We start from the raw sequence: 16,647 nt of genomic DNA, 5'->3' as shown, positions 1-16,647 counted from the left end.
TCCACTTGGTGCCAAATTCATGTAGGCTGACATAGCAGGTCTCATGTAATGACAGCAAAGTACCATCCTCCTGTATAAACCATTGTAAGCAAAAATCACAGCAAGAGGCTACGGACAGTATTTAAGTGAATGGGTGATAACTGCAGTACTTGGCAGTCATCATTAAAAATTGTACAGAGCTGCTGTGTTCTGCCCCACACCGTGCTTACATCCATCCCCTGCTGTAGCAGATATCAGCTGATCCGTCGGAATGTCGGACCCCCAATATTTTCATATCGATGACATATCTAAAGGAGAAGTCATAAATATGTTAGTCCCCTTTTACGCCTGTAATACCTTGGAGACTTTATACTATGTCTACTGGGGCCATTGAGGGTCTGCTCAGATGACTGTGAAAGTTGTGGAAAATGTACGAAGAACTGTATTCCGACTACTCAGGCAGCAAAATATTAAGTAACGAGGGAGACGCCTTCAGAGTTAATTGCAGCCCTTAGAGTCCATTGTCCAATTACTTTTGGTCCCTTGAAAAAGAGGACGCTATGCATTACAGAGCTATGATTCCTAAACCCTTTCTCCGATTTGGATGTGGAAACTATCATATTACAGCTGGGAGTGTGCACTTTCAGCCCATATTATATATATAATTGTATTTCTGAACATGTTTTTGTAAACAGCTAAAATAACAAAACTTGTGTCACTGTCCAAATATTTCTGGCCCTAACTGTACCTGTGTGTCATCTCCTCCTGTATATAGTATGTACCTGTATGTCATCTCCTTTATATAGTATATACCTGTGTGTCATCTCTCCTGTATATAGTATATATCTGTGTGTCATCTCCCCTGTATATAGTATATACCTGTGTGATCTCCTGTATTAGACCTCGTTAACACGTTATTTGCTCAGTATTTTTACCTCAGTATTTGTAAGATAAATTGGCAGCCTGATAAATCCCCAGCCAACAGGAAGCCCTCCCCCTGGCAGTATATATTAGCTCACACATACACATAATAGACAGGTCATGTGACTGACAGCTGCCGTATTTCCTATATGGTACATTTGTTGCTCTTGTAGTTTGTCTGCTTATTAATCAGATTTTTATTTTTGAAGGCTAATACCAGACTTGTGTGTGTTTTAGGGCGAGTTTCGTTTGTCAAGTTGTGTGTGTTGAGTTGTGTGTGGCGACGTGCATGTAGCGACTTTTGTGAGATGAGTTTTGTGTGGCAACATGCGTGTAGCAACTTTTTGTGTGTCGAGTTGCATGTGACAGGTTAGTGTAGTAAGTTGTGTGCAGCAAGTTTTGTGCATGGCGAGTTTTGCGCGTGGTGAGTTTTATGTCTGGTGCCTTTTGAGTATGTGCAAGTTTTGTGTGAGGCAACTTTTGCATGTGTTGCAAATTTTGTGCATGTGGCAATTTTTCCGCATGTGCAAGTTTTGCGTGTGGCGAGTTTTCCATGAGGTGAGTTTTGTACTTGTGGCGAGTTTTGCGTGAGCCTAGTTTTTGCATGTGGCGAGTTTTGCGCGTGGTGAGTTTTGAGCGGCGACTTTTGTGTTTCGACTTTTATGTGGCGAGGTTGGTGTATGTGTGGGGAAATGTGTGCTGAGGGTGGTATATGTGTTCAAGCACGTGGTAGTGTGTGGCCCTTTTTGTGTGTGTGTTCATATCCCCATGTGTGGTGAGTATCCCATGTCGGGGTCCCACCTTAGCAACTGTACGGTATATACTCTTTGGTGCCATCGCTCTCACTCTTTAAGTCCCCCTTGTTCACATCTGGCAGCTGTCAATTTGCCTCCAACACTTTTCCTTTCACTTTTCCCCATTATGTAGATAGGGGCAAAATTGTTTGGTGAATTGGAAAGCGCGGGGTTAAAATTTCACCTCACAACGTAGCCTATGACGCTCTCAGGGTCCAGACGTGTGACTGTGCAAAATTTTGTGGCTGTAGCTGCGACGCCTCCAACACTTTTCATTTCACTTTTTCCCCATTATGTAGATAGGGGCAAAATTGTTTGGTGAATTGGAAAGCACGGGGTTAAAATTTCACCTCACAACGTAGCCTATGACGCTCTCAGGGTCCAGACGTGTGACTGTGCAAAATTTTGTTGCTGTAGCTGCGACGCTTCCAACACTTTTCCTTTCACTTTTTTCCCCATTTGGTGAATTGGAACGCGCGGGGTTAAAATTTCGCCTCACAATATAGCCTATGACGCTCTCGGGGTCCAGACGTGTGACTGTGCAAAATTTTGTGGCTGTAGCTGCGACGGTGCAGATGCCAATCCCGGACATACATACATACATACATACATACATACACACACACACACACACACACATTCAGCTTTATATAGTAGATGTGTAAAGTCAGGTTCATATTGCCCTGTTTGCAGCACGTTTGCTCTTAATCTAGGTTGTGTCACCCTGTACTGTTTATATTTGCCAGCTTCTATATCTTAGAATATGCCTCCGCACCTGTCTATGTTTTTCTATATAACCTCACTCTTTGTTTTGAGTTGTGGTATCATTGTGTGTTGGTAATTTCGACGCAATGTTTTTTTTTTGTCATTGTATCAGTCATTTTATCTCTGGTTTTCTTTTTACATTTTTTTCTCATATATGTTTATTTGCAGCCTTATTGTTTAAAGGATGACTATTATAAAATATCATAAAACATGTCTTTACGTGGGACCAGAAGTTTACAATTGCACGTTTTTGCTGCCCTCTAGTGGTTAACATTTAGAATACTAGGTTGTGCAGAAAAGCTGTAATCCAGACTGATGTCCACAAAAGACCAAATTTTATCCCTTGGAACTAAAATTTGAAAAAGACATTCCTGATCTGGTAAGACAGAATGGGAGCAGCTGAGTTTAACACATTTGTAACCATCAGGCAATTGTCAGAAATGTAACCCATTCACATTCGCTGAAGTAATTATATGTCACATTCAGGGTGCTTCCCTTTCCCAGTTTTGAAATAAAATAAAAAATAATAAACATAATTGGTAGCACCATGTAGAGCATTAAAGTCCAGTCTATCAAAATATAAAATAATTTAAAACCTATGTTGAACGTTGGGAAAAAAAAATCAAGCTGCTAGATTTGCAGGTGGTGGGGGAGGGGGTTCTCACCGCAGCTTCACAAGAAAATGCAATAAAAGGTGATCAATATTTCATATGTACCACAAAATGATACCTTAAAAATGCCATCTCAGATAATAAAAGAAAGCTCTCATATAGCTTCATGGATGGAACAGTAAAAAAGTCAGGTCTCAGAAATCATGAAACAATACCTTTTTTGTTACAAGTTTAAAAAGAAATCCATTCAAGTATGGTATTGTTATAATCATACTAGTCTGGAGAACCATGGCGCTAGGTCGTTTTTGGGATTTTTTTTGTAGTAGATAATACTGTCAAATTATTGGTAGCTAGTGATGGGCGAACCCCTGGATATTCGGGTCTGACCGAACAGTTAAGAAAGTGTGGTTCGGGTACCAGAACTGCATCCAAACCCGATTCACTTGAATCGGGGGCACAAACATCCAGTGTTTGCGAGGCTGTCATGTGTATGACAGCGTGGTAAACACTGCCTCTGATCGGTGGTAAAATCATTACCACCGTGTAGCAATATGTTATATGTTGATGTGGCCTCTAGGGGTCTCACTACTTTTATGTGTGTTCTATATTCTTTGCTTTGGAACTTGTTGGATGTTGTTGTACTAGGATTTTCATGTAATGGAGGTTGAGACATGATGTGAATAAAGAGCCTGGAGATACTCACAGAGTGTGATTTATGACAGAATTCATCAAACAGAACATGGTGGCAGCCGGGCACAGAACCTGCAAATTCTTAGAGCTTATATGAGGCTGGAACTGCACAGATCACTGCAACTGTAAGTACAGATTCCTTGACAGTACAGAAAAATGGAGACTGGTCTGAAGCCCCCTCAGAGACTGGATGTCACTTCATGTAATCTGTCCCAGACTTGGAGACATTGGAAGGAAGAGTTTACACTGTATGTGGATCTGACTGTGGGCCCCACTGATGACAAACGGAAAGTAAAGCTGTTTTATTACCTAATTGGGGAAAATGGCAGAGAATTAGCCCACACCTTGCTCCCAGACACAGACAACCTCCTCCTAGCAGACATTGTGCAGGCATTTGATAAACACTGTGACCCAAAGAAGAATGAGACAGTGGAAAGATATAAGTTTTTCACAAGACATCAGGAGGATGGTGAAAATGTGGACAGATATCTGACAGAGCTGAGGAGACTTGCAGAAACATGTGGCTTTGGAGAGATCAGGGACAGTCTAATCAAGGACAGAATGGTGTGTGGCATAAAGGACAGTCATCTCAAAGAAAGATTACTGAGAGAGGAAGGCATGACTTTAGAGAAATGTATGCAAATCTGCAGGGCTGCTGAGCTCACAAAGCACAGCCTGGAGATGATGGCAGGCACCAGTGAGAATGATGATGACAAGGTACATGCAGTATCTATGAAAGGAAAGACAGGACCAGACTACCCTATAAACACTGTCCACTGCAAGTATTGTGGGAAAAGACATGAGAGAGACAAAACCAAGTGTCCAGCATATGGGGAAACCTGCAGGTCATGTGGCAAGAAGAATCATTCCTCTGCTGTCTGCAGGCAAGGAAGAGGCAAACAGTACAGACAGCTCCACACTGTGACACCAGACACTGACAGTGTAGAGGACATTACATGGCTACAAATGCAGTCTACAACAGAGAATGTCAATGTAGTCGGGCAGTCAGTAGTGAAGGATGCCAAGCAGCTTTGTGCAACATTCTTGTTGGATGAGAAGCCCATTAGATTTCAGCTGGATTGTGGAGCAAGCTGCAATGTAATTTCATTTGATCTGCTAAACAAACAGGTTTCTATTGAGCCAACTGACAAGGTACTGGTGATGTACAACAAAAGTGTTCTGAAACCAATGGGGACATGTAAGCTAAAAATACGAAACCCATGTAACAGAAAGAGTTATAGAGTTGAATTTACCGTGTTACGGGGTGGTAACCATGTACCATTACTGGGAGTAAAAGCAGTTCAGGCAATGAACTTAATAAAAGTACAGTCTCAGAACATTATGTCTGTTGAAGTTGCCCAGGATATACAAAATCCAAAACTAAATGCAGAGCACAACTTGGACATGCAGAAAATAAAAGCAGAGTATGCTGATGTATTTGAAGGTGATGGATGCTTTGAAGGTTAATATAGGCTAGAAATTGACAACACAGTGCAGCCCACCAGATTACCTACAAGAAGAGTGCCTGTAGCGTTAATGCAACCGCTGAAAGTAGAACTGCAAGATCTACAGAGAAGAGGCATGATAGCACCAATCCATAAGAGCACAGATTGGATCAGCAGTTTGGTCATAGTGCAGAAACCATCGGGCAAGTTAAGAATATGTATTGATCCTAAGCCACTCAACAAGGCGCTGAAACGAAATCATTACCCAATGCCAACATTAGATGATGTTCTACCAGATTTATCAAAGGCTAAAATATTTTCTGTATGTGATGTAAAAAATGGATTCTGGCATGTGGCCCTGACTGAAGATTCAAGTTTATTGACAACATTTTCTTCACCATTTGGACGCTTTAAATGGCTGAAAATGCCCATGGGACTAAAACCTGCTCCAGAGATATTCCAGCAGAAATTGATGCAGGCTTTGGAAGGACTTACTGGAGTGAAGACAATAGCGGATGATATCCTAGTAGTGGGAGAAGGTGAAAATATGGAATCTGCAATCAAGGATCACGATCAGAAGATGATACAATTTTTGGACAGATGCAGAGAAAAAAAACATAAAGCTGAATTTGGACAAATTCAAATTGAAATTGACAGAAGTGGCCTATATTGGTCATCGACTGACTTCAACTGGGGTCAAAGTGGATCCTGAAAAGGTGAGAGCAATACAAGATTTGCCTACCCCTACTGATGTTTCTGGAGTACAACGATTTTTGGGCATGGTGAATTATCTCTCAAAAATTTTGCGGCCATTTGTCAGACATGTGTGAGCCACTGAGACAGCTAACCCACAAAGATGTGCGCTGGGAATGGACAGAAAGCCAGGAGACGGCTTTCCGAGCAGTAAAGAATGCCATTGCAGATACAGCAACCCTAAAGTATTTCGATCCAGATCGAGAAGTGGTGGTACAATGTGATGCTTCGGAAAAAGGCCTTGGAGCCACATTAAAGGACCACTGTCACCCCCGCCAGCCTTTATAAACTAAAAGAGCCACCTTGTGCAGCAGTAATGCTGCATTCTAACAAGGTGGCTCTTTTAGTTTTTGTTTCTGTTATTCCCACAATAAATGTATTTATAATTCTGCTGAAATACCTGTCTTTGTCCATGGAGGCGGGACTGAAGCCTCCTCTTAGAAGCGCCCAACTGCCGTCAGTCATCTCTTGTGTAGATTTTCGCCGCCCTCTCAGCGCTGTTATTGTGTGAATTCCGGCGCCTGCGCTCTGCTCTTCTGCCTTGCGCAGGCGCATAGAGCATTTGCCGTCCTAGCGCTGGTGCCGGGTTCCGTTCTGCGCCTGTGCGGGCAGTGCGGCCACCCTGTTACTGAATCCCCGCCCCGCACTGTGTTATGCATTATGCACAGTGCGGGGCTGGGATTCCTGGGCATGCGCACTGCGCTTCTCAGACGCTCCCCAGGTCCCCCGCCTTTCAGCGTTGCCGGAATATACAGGTATCCTTGCCGGCGTCTGGAACAGCCGCACAGAACAACGCTGGAAGGCGGGGGACCTGTGGAGCGTCTAAAAAGCGGGATTCAGTAACAGGCTGGCTGCACTGACCACACAGGCGCAGAAAGGAACCCGGCATCAGCGCTCGGATGGATAATGCTCTATGCGCCTGCGCAAGGCAAAAGAGCAGAGCGCAGGCGCCGGATTTCACACAATAATAGAGCTGAGGGGGCGGCGAAAATCAACCCAACAGATGAGTGACGGCAGTTGGGCGCTTCTAAGAGGAGGCTTCAGTCCCGCCTCCATGGACAAAGATAGGTATTTCAGCAGAATTATAAATACATTTATTGTGGCAATAACAGAAACAAAAACTAAAAGAGCCACCTTGTTAGAATGCAGCATTACTGCTGCACAAGGTGGCTCTTTTAGTTTATAATGGCTGGAGGGGGGTGACAGTGGCCCTTTAATGCAGAACAAACAGCCAATTACATTTGCAAGCAGAGCCCTTACAGCAACAGAGCAGGGATATGCGCAGATTGAGAAGGAACTACTGGCTGTGGTATTTGGGATGGAGAAGTTTCACCAGTACACCTACGGTCGACGGGTAACAGTGCAGTCGGATCACAAACCATTGGAGAGCATTACAAAGAAACCATTACTAAATGCCCCACAGAGACTACAGCGCATGCTGTTGCGACTTCAGAAATATGATGTTGACATCGGGTACTGTCCAGGAAGAGACTTACTGATTGCAGATACGCTAAGCAGAGCTTACCTTCCTATCACAAATGATGAGGAGGAAGACATTGAAACCATCAATATGTGTAACTACCTTGCAGTGTCAAAAGAAAAGGTCAAGCAAATCCAGACTTTTACAGAGAAGGATAAAAGTCTCCAGAGTTTAAAGACTGTCATCTTGCAGGGCTGGCCAAAATACAAGCAGCATGCTCCGAGGGAAGTCTCACCATTCTTCCACATAAGAGATGAATTGTCAGTGCAGCAAGGAATCATCTTTAAAGGAGACAGGGCTGTTATACCTGAAGTTCTCAGAAGAGGCATATTGAAGACATTGCACTCTTCTCACTTAGGCATGGAAGGATGCCTACGTCGTGCACGAGAATCAGTTTATTGGCCAGGAATGAATGACCACATAAAAAATTACATAGCACAATGTGAAATATGTGCATCCTGCAATGATAAGCAACCAAAGGAGACATTGCAACCTCATGAAATTCCACATAGGCCTTGGTCAAAAATAGGAACAGACTTGTTCACATGGAATGACAAAGAATACCTGATTACAGTGGACTATTTCTCTAACTTCTGGGAGGTTGATTTGGTGCAGGACACAAGGGCGAGAACAGTGATTAAAAAAACTCAAGGCCCATTTTGCCAGGTATGGCATTCCAGATATCGTTTTCTCTGACAATGCGGCACAGTTTACGTCGGAAGAATTCAAAACTTTCAGTAAGAAATGGGAATTTGAACACCAGACGTCTTCTCCAAGATATCCTCAGAGTAATGGGAAAGCAGAGTCAGCAGTAAAAACGGCCAAAAGACTCATGCAGAAAGCAAACCAGGTGGGTGCTGATGTATATCTGTCTATACTGGATCATAGAAACACACCCACCCAAGGCCTAGACAGCAGTCCGGCACAGAGGCTCATGAGTAGGCGTACAAAAACACTAGTACCAACTGCGTGTCATCTGCTAGAGCCAAAGCTGCTGGGAAACATCGAAGCTAAATTACAGAAGAATCAAGCTAGACAAGCTCTCTATTACAATAAATCTGCAAAGGATCTGCCTGAGCTCCAGAGAAATGACAACATTCGGCTGCAGCCAAGCACCACATTTGACAAACACTGGCAAAAGGCAAAGGTTGTCCAGAAACTGGGACCTCGGTCTTACGAAATTCTAACAGACGACGGAAGAAGACTAAGGAGGAATCGAAGATATTTGAGTAAAACGCAAGAAAGAGATGATTCATGGCCTTTTGAACAGTATCCAGACACCCAAGACAACGAGGCAGCAAGTACAAGTCAGGCACCAACAGTGACAGCTGACCATCATGGTGAGGACTCTGGCCAGAGACAGACAATATCAGAAGAACTACCAGATGTACCAGATGTAGAAAGTGACACATCTTATATTACCAGAGCTGGCAGAATTAGCAAAAAGCCGGCGCACCTCAAAGATTATATCTAACTGGACGTACTAGGTTAATTTCTAACTTTGTCATAGTATACATTAGTTTAGTATCTTTTATTGTTCCTCTAGTTAAAAGAGAAAGGATGTAGCAATATGTTATATGTTGATGTGGCCTCTAGGGGTCTCACTACTTTTATGTGTGTTCTATATTCTTTGTTTTGGAACTTGTTGGATGTTGTTGTACTAGGATTTTCATGTAATGGAGGTTGAGACATGATGTGAATAAAGAGCCTGGAGATACTCACAGAGTGTGATTTATGACAGGATTCATCAAACAGAACACACCGGTCAGACAGACGCGGTTCCCACGCTGTCAAATGACAGCATGAGCCTGCAGCTGTAATCGGAAGTAAAAAGTTTACCTATGGTCAGCACTTGCGCTCTAAATAAATAATTTTTTTGAAAACTGCGTGGGTTTCCCTGTATTTTTGATAACTAGCCAAGCAAAACTGACAGAGCTGTGGGTTGCAACCTCCCCATGCTGTATTTTTTTTCTAATTAATTAAATAAATAATTTAAAAAACAGGTGTGGGATCCCCCTCATTTTTGTCAATCAGCCAAGCTAAAGCAGACAGTTGAAGTTGGTATTCTCAGGCTGGTAAGGGGACGTGGATATTGACCCCCCTCATCCTAAAAATAGCAGCCTGCAGCTTCCAAGAAAAGGCACATCCATTAGATGTGCCAATTCTGGCACTTTGCCAAAGCCTTCCCACTTGCCCTGTGGAGGTGGCAAGTGGGGTTCATGTGACCTTTGTATTGACCAATAACATCAAGCTCATGGGTTAGTAATGGATAGGAGTCTATAAGACACCTCTCTATTACTAATCCTATAGCTGAATATTTAGAATTGAGAGTTCTCAGTGGTTGATACCTTTTAATTGATATGGACGGTGTCACACTTGCGTGTCCAATGCGAGAAACTGCGTTAGTCTCTTCCATCAATACCCGGCACTGCCGCTGGCAGTTCGGACCGGAGCGTTCAGCTGCATAGAAATACATGCAGCCGCACGCTCCGGTCCCGAGTGCCAGCGGTAGTGCCGGGTATTGATGCGAGAGACTCGAGTGAGTTTCTCGCATTGCACACGCAAGTGTGACACCGGCCTAACTGAAAAGATGGTAACAAATTGCAAGCTTTCGAGACTACTCAGGTCTCTTCATCAGGCATAGACTAATACAAAATCTGAAGAATCACAAATCACAAGAGACCTGAGTAGTCTCGAAAGCTTGCAATTTGTTACCATCTTTTCAGTTAGACATTAAAAGGTATCAATCACTGAGGACTCTCAGTTCTACTGGCTAACATGATGCAAAGATATATCTTTCATAATCCTATAGTTTAAACACACAGCCAGAATAAAGTCCTATATTTGAAATAAAAAAAAAACACAATTAAACTCACCTAACACCCATTCCACTGAACCAATGGTGTCCTGTAAAAATACAAAATAAAAACAACCATATACAGGTGCTTCTCACAAAATTAGAATATCTTCATTTTTCAAGTTGGTGTTATAAAGTATTCTAATTTACTGAGATAATGACGTTTGTGTTTTCATTGGCTGTAAGCCATAATCATCAACATTAACAGGAATAAACACTTGAAATAGATCCCTCTGTTTGTAATGGCTCTATATAATATATGAGTTTCACTTTTTGTATTGAATGACAGAAATAAATTAACTTTTTGATGATATTCTAATTTTGTGAGAAGCACCTGTACCTCAACTGTTCGTCGGTCTGTCCCATCCCATAATCCATGTCTGGGATAAACAGTTTTCAACCTGGATGGCGACCGTCAAGGCTGAAAACCACTGAGGAATGAGCTGTGTGAGCGCAGCCTCAGTGACTGGCGGGACATAATTGAGGTTACCGCAGGTCACTGAGGCTGCGTTCCCAGCCAGGCCTTTGAACTGTGGTGACCTCAGTGGTATCACCACTAGCACAGAGAGAAAAGGTCTCACAGTGCAGCAGTGAGTTCACAGGGAGAAATGTCTCATCTCTCCGGTGAACAACTAAATATTGTCTGGTCCCAAAGGGTTTAGCTAATTAAGTTAACCCCTTAGTGACGGAGCCAAATTTTGGAAATCTGACCAGTGTAATTTTATGTGGTAATAACTCTGGAACACTTCAACAAATCCCAGTGATTTTGAGATTGTTTTTTCGTGACACATTATACTTTATGATAACGGTAAATTTATGTCAATATGTTTTGTGTTTATTTATAATAAATATCAGAAATTTGAGAAAAATGTTAAAATAATAGCAATTTTCAAACTTTGAATGATTATTACCCTTTAATCCAGATGGTCATGCCACAGCAAACCATTAATAAATAACATTTCCCACATGTCTGCTTTACATCAGCACCATTTTAAAATGTTTTTTTGTATTGTTAGCATTTTAGGAGGTTTAAAAATGTAGCAGTAATTTTTCATTTTTTCAAGGAAATTTACAAAATTTATTTTTTTAGGGACCTATCTATGTTTGAAGTGACTTTAGGGGTCCTATATATTGGGAAAAACCCCAAAAGTGATACCGTTTTAAAAACCGCACCCCCTGACATATTAAAAAACTGCAGTCAGGTAGTTTATTAACCCTTCATGTGCTTTACAGGAATTAATGCAAAGTGGTATGACAGAAATGAAAATGTGTATTTTTACCACCTAAATGTCTCTAACTTCTGAACAGGTTACAACAGCCGTCAGACTCTAAGGGTACCGTCACACAGTGCAATTTTCATCGCTACGACGGTACGATCCGTGACGCTCCAGCGTCGTAACAATATCGCTCCAGCGTCGTAGACTGCTGTCACACTTTGCAATCTACGACGCTGGAGCGATAATTTCATGACGTATGTGCGATGTAGAAGCCGTTGGTTACTATGCGCACATCGTATACGATATATGTTACACCATGCAATCATGCCGCCACAGCGGGACACTAGATGATGAAAGAAAGTTTCAAACGATCTGCTACGACGTACGATTCTCAGCGGGGTCCCTGATCGCAGGAGCGTGTCAGACACTGCGATCTCGTAACTATATCGCTCGAACGTCACGAATCGTGCCGTCGTAGCGATCAAAATTGCACTGTGTGACGGTACCCTAAGGCCGCTATTTGGTCATGAACTACCATCGCAAACATCAGGACCACACAATCATGATCTGAGGGCACCAATTGGGATAAAGAAGAAGCCCACACATTCTGTTAACCATTTATATGAGGTAGGTATATTGACAGCAGCATCTAAGGGGTAAAACGGATATGGACGGTGCCAACAGTGATCGTGGCTGATGAAGCAAGTTGTCAGCCATAGTGTACAGCCGACAGCTGCTGGATTGTCCCCTGCATGGGAATGCTATTCTCTTATATCTCAGGTCAGTTAAAAGAAGTATTGGCGGTCACTAAGGGGTTATACATATTGTAGGGATTTCACTCACTCAGCTGCGACGGCTGACACTCAGGAGACGTGTTCCTTTAAAGTTCACTGGGTTTATTGCTTCATAAACCATGTGGCAAACAACAGAAAACAAATAGCCTTTGGTTCAGGTAAAGAAAAACAAGTGTCCAGTTCATCCGGCTCAGTCCTGAAGCCGTAACACACTCAGGAGGGTTTCACCTCCGCACATATCTACCTGTGTTAAGCATTAGGCTTTCTTTTATATGTCTAACCACACCCAGAACCCATCACATGACCAGACATGTGGTTGTGACATCACCACAGGTCCTGAAACACATATAGGTAGCCATGGTTACATCACAGCAACAAGCCATCTATAAGACACATATCTCCCATCGATTAGACATCCTTTAGCCACGCTACATACCTCCCCCCTCTGCCTAAAGCCGTGGGGCTTGGCACTTTCTCCCACTAGACAAGGGATTCTTGACAGGGCATCAGCATTACCGTGCAGCTTTCCGGCCCTATGTTCCACATGGAAACAGAAGTCCTGCAGGGCTAAGAACCAACGGGTGACCCTAGCATTTCTACCCTTCGTTTCCCTCATCCACCTAAGTGGGGCATGGTCGGATATCAGTCTAAATTTACATCCCAGCAAATAGTACCGTAATGTGTCGACTGCCCATTTTATGGCCAAGCACTCCTTTTCAACGACTGAGTAGTTCTTTTCAGACGAGGACAGCTTCCTACTCAGATAGAGAACAGGATGCTCCTCTCCATGTAGTTCTTGGGAAAGGACTGCTCCCACCCCAACATCTGAGGCATCTGTCTGAAGAATAAACTCTTTCTTGAAGTTTGGGGCCATCAGAACGGGTTGCTTACATAAAGCCTCTTTCATTTCTTGGAAGGCTGAATCTGTTTCTTCGGACCACTTAACCATTACTGATTTTGTCCCTTTTAGCAGGTCAGTCAGAGGCGTCGCCATTGTGGCGAAGTTTGGGATGAACCTCCTGTAATATCCCACGATTCCCAGGAAGGCTTTAACTTGCTTCTTGGAAACTGGTTTTGGCCATGTTTGAATTGCCTCCACTTTACTGATTTGGGGTTTTATTTCTCCATGACCCACTATGTATCCAAGGTACTTAGCTTCTTCTTTACCCAATGCACACTTCTTTGGGTTTATTGTAAATCCGGCCTCTCTTATAGCATCAAACACCGCTTGGACTTTCTCCAGATGACTCTCCCAGTCCGGGCTAAAGATGACGATATCATCTAGGTACGCAGCAGCGTATGCCTTGTGGGGTGCAAGGACTCTATCCATAGCCCTTTGGAAGGTGGCCAGAGCTCCCTGTAGGCCAAATGGCATCCGGACATACTGGAAGCATCCATCTGGTGTAGAAAACGCCGTCTTCTCCTTGGCTTCCTGTGCCATGGGGATCTGCCAATACCCCTTCGTCAAATCCAAGGTGGTTATGTACCTGGCGGGCCCAAGCCTTTCGATGAGCTCATCAACGCGGGGCATGGGATATGCGTCGAACTTGGAGACCTCATTCAACTTCCTATAGTCGTTGCAAAATCTCCACTCCCCATCAGGTTTTGGGACCAGGACAATTGGGCTCGACCAACCGCTCTTGGATTCCTCAATGACTCCAAGCTTCAACATACGCTCCACTTCCTTGGAGACTATTTCTCGACGGGCCTCAGGAATTCTATAGGGCTTCACGTTACCGCGCACATGGGGCTCTGTCAGGACCTCATGCTCTATGACCTTCGTGTACCCAGGCAACTCGGAAAACAGGTCCCTGTTTTTCTGGAGTAACTCCCGGCATTGCTGTTTCTGGGACTCCGATAGCGTCTCCGCTATAGTAACCGCTCCAACCTCATCTTCTGGGTTGCTTAACAACGATGGAGTTACTGTCGGCTCTCTATCTTGCCACGGCTTGATAAGGTTGACATGGTATACTTGGAATGGTTTCCGTCTTCCTGGTTGGTGAATTTTATAGTTTACTTCACCAAGTTTCTCGACAACCTCATATGGCCCTTGCCATTTGGCCAAGAACTTGCTTTCCACTGTCGGAACTAACACAAGAACTCGGTCTCCCGGATTGAATTGCCTCACTCTTGCAGACCGGTTGTAGACCCGGGCCTGAGCTTCTTGTGCTTGGAGAAGGTGTTCTTTCACGATAGGCATCACCTTTGCAATCCTCTGCTGCATCAGGGCCACATGCTCAATGACGCTTCTGTGGGGCGTGACTTCGGCTTCCCAGGTTTCCTTGGTTATATCCAGGAGTCCTCGTGGATGTCGGCCATACAGAAGCTCAAACGGTGAGAAACCTGTGGAGGCCTGTGGAACTTCACGAATGGAAAACATCAAATAGGGTAAGAGACAATCCCAGTCTCTACCGTCTTTCTCTATAGCTTTTCTCAGCATGCTCTTCAGTGTCTTGTTAAATCTCTCAACAAGGCCATCTGACTGGGGATGGTACACCGAGGTCCTCAACTGGGAGATTTTCAGGGCTTTGCATAGTTCCCTCATCACCTTGCTCATGAAAGGTGTCCCCTGGTCAGTCAGGATCTCCTTCGGCAGACCTGTCCGGGAAAAGACATGGACCAACTCGCGAGCTATACTCTTTGAAGAAGAATTTCTCAAGGGAATTGCCTCAGGATAGCGTGTGGCGTAGTCCAGGATGACTAATATATACTGATGGCCCCGGGCTGATTTAACTAAGGGACCGACCAAGTCCATGGCAATTCTCTCGAATGGCACCTCAATAATGGGCAGTGGCACAAGGGGGTTCCGGAAATGAGGAGTGGGAGCAGTTAGCTGACATGTAGGGCAGGACCTGCAATAGTTCACTATTTCCCGGTGGCACCCAGGCCAATAGAACCTCTGCACAACCCGTTCCTGCGTTTTTTCCACCCCTAGGTGTCCACCCAAGATGTGTGAATGGGCCATGTCCAACACCTTCCGTCTATATGGACCCGGCACTACCAACTGCTCTACCAACTCCTCCCTTATTTTCGTGACCCGGAACAACAACTCCCTGCTCATTAGAAAATGGGGAAATCTTGTGTCTGCCCCCGGCTCCTGTACCACCCCGTCAATAACTGTGACATTATTAAAGGCTTCCCTCAGAGTGGGGTCCCTATGTTGGGCAGTCCCAAAATTTTCACCGGATACCTCTAACTCCAGAATGTCAGATGCAGGGGACACTTCCTCCTCATCTCCAGCCAGGACACAAAAAGGAAACCTGTCTGACTCTGGGTGTGGCACCACCCTTCCCGGGTTCACTGGTTCCCTACTCTTGCTAGGGAGCTCAGAACCTTTCCCCCACAAATCCCAAAACAAACAGAAATCCCGGCCAATAATTATAGGGTGCAACAAGTCCTGAACGACGCCGACTATGTGGGACTCCGTGCCACATGTCGTTTCAATGTTCACACTGGCCACAGGGTAGTCCTTTGCATCACCATGTATGCACCGCACTCCGACCTTCTTTCCCGGGAGCAGGTGGAGAGGAAAAGTGGCCCTCACCAGGGTCACTAGGCTCCCCGAGTCTAACAGTGCCGTTACTGCTTGACCGTTCACCTTCACGGGACATGCTTGAGGTCCCTCGTTGGGCGGAGAGTTCACACTGCAAGCTGGATACGCATAGTATGAACAACGGCGTCCCATGCTGCAGTCCATCTGCTCAGTGGTTTGGGAACAACGGGCAGCTATATGTCCTGGCTTGTGGCACCTCCAACAAATAATATCACCCGTGGGGACCTTGGGCACCACCTCCCCCGCCCTTTGTGACCTTGGACGCACCACCCCTTTTTGGGACTCAGCTGCCTTCTGGGATCCCCAGTACGGCATGGGCTGCCTCCCGAAGGAGCCTTCCAACCCTTGGTATCTCTCAACCAGTCCGATCAGCTCGTCGGCATTCTGGGGATCACCCTGGGCAACCCAAGACTGTATAGGCCTCGGGAGGGAATGGACAAACCGATCCATCATCACCCGTTCTACCATATGTGCAGGCACAGAGGACTCTGGCTGCAGCCATTTCTGGACCAGGTGCAACAGATCAAACATTTGGGAACGAGGTGGTTTGTCCCGGTGATAGCCCCAGGAGTGAACTCGCTGTGCCCTGACAGTCAGTGTCACCCCCAAACGTGCGAGAATCTCGGCTTTCAATTTGTGATACTCTTTGGCATCCTGCAAGGTCAAATCATAGTACGCCTTCTGGGGTTCTCCCGTCAGGTATGGCGCAAGTACCTCTGCCCACTGCTCTGGCGGAAGTTTTTCCCTCTCAAACACCGTCAGGAAGGCCTCAACATCATCCCCGGGAG

The sequence above is a fragment of the Ranitomeya imitator genome, chromosome 3 (assembly GCF_032444005.1).
Source record: "Ranitomeya imitator isolate aRanImi1 chromosome 3, aRanImi1.pri, whole genome shotgun sequence".
Classification (NCBI taxonomy): domain Eukaryota; kingdom Metazoa; phylum Chordata; class Amphibia; order Anura; family Dendrobatidae; genus Ranitomeya; species Ranitomeya imitator.
Note: the sequence above shows the minus strand (reverse complement) of the source record.